Raw genomic sequence first — 1,158 nt, 5'->3', positions numbered from 1 at the left:
GGCGAGTGTATGTGCCTGCGTGCGCTCGTGCAGTATGTTCACACGCTCACATGTGCATGTTCTTGCATATTTTGTCTTCCCTGTAAAGCTCTTGTCAAGGACGTCTTGTTAAGAATGTTTGCATGCCGAGAGTTCAGCTTCATGTCGACGCAAGTTCTATGAGATAACTCTATTTCTTAGAAACCCGTGTTCATATTGTATTCATGACTCCGCAATATATAGAGCACAAACAATAATGAATATTGATAAATTGGCAGAAAGGTGTATGGAAAGAAAAGATAACTAGAGTAAATATAAATTGAAATAGCATTACTGATATAGCAATATCATATTGATGAAAAAGTGGAAAACAGAATTTGAAAGCGTTGCTAAAAGAGTGCAGATGAAACAAAGCAAAACGGCTATGGGAAAAATAAGACTGACCTGTGCAGGCTCCCATCCACACGTCGATGGCCTTCACGTAGGACACCTGCGGCAGCCCGGCTTGTATACCTGTCGAAGGATGTGGCAGTGTTATTATCAGGTTCTGAGAAAAAAATAGTAAATGCCATAAAAAAGTATTGGTAGATTTTCACCAAACAACTTGCATAACCGATGTATCTTGGAGGTGTTTGCGCCCCCGGTTGTCAAGAGACTTTTCACATCCTATACGGTTGAACTGCTGGAAGCTGATTTTTTCCGCCTGATTTACACTAGTTCACAGAATGTAATATGAAGACTCAATTCAAACTCGGGTATAATTGGCACTGCGGGTTCTAGCGTACGGAATATAATCATGTGCAGAGATCTTGCTGTTGACATATAAGATGCTCTTACGAGACACTTGGCGGCGAGGAGGAGTACCGAGGGTTTGCTGCTCCAACTGTAATGTTATTCCGTAACGCCCCTCTCGTGCGCGGAGCTGTCATCAGGGTCCATTAATCTTTTCGTTTGCCGTTGTTGAAACGCAAATTTTGTTTACAGCAAGTGTTTGGATCGATGGATAATATAGGTATTACCGTATTTCTCAAATCTTGTTTTTGGTAAACTTAGCTAAATATTATATCATGCTTTCGTCCTGTAAAAAACTCACTGTATGTAATATCACCTCTTTTCTGCTGCAGTAACTCTTTTAAATAAAAGACTTTGTTGCACGATTCCCGGTCTTTGTGGGTAGAA

The 1,158-nt window shown here is 40.7% G+C and overlaps 1 pseudogene; it reads right to left on the bottom strand.

Annotated features, from left to right (window-relative positions):
* Nucleotides 1-1,158, bottom strand: part of LOC119587097 — an 83,114-nt pseudogene that overhangs the window by 3,315 nt on the left and 78,641 nt on the right.

This window comes from Penaeus monodon, chromosome 22, assembly GCF_015228065.2.
Source record: "Penaeus monodon isolate SGIC_2016 chromosome 22, NSTDA_Pmon_1, whole genome shotgun sequence".
NCBI lineage: Eukaryota > Metazoa > Arthropoda > Malacostraca > Decapoda > Penaeidae > Penaeus > Penaeus monodon.
The sequence above is the reverse complement of the archived record's forward strand: the minus strand, read 5'-3'. Positions and strand labels throughout refer to the sequence as shown.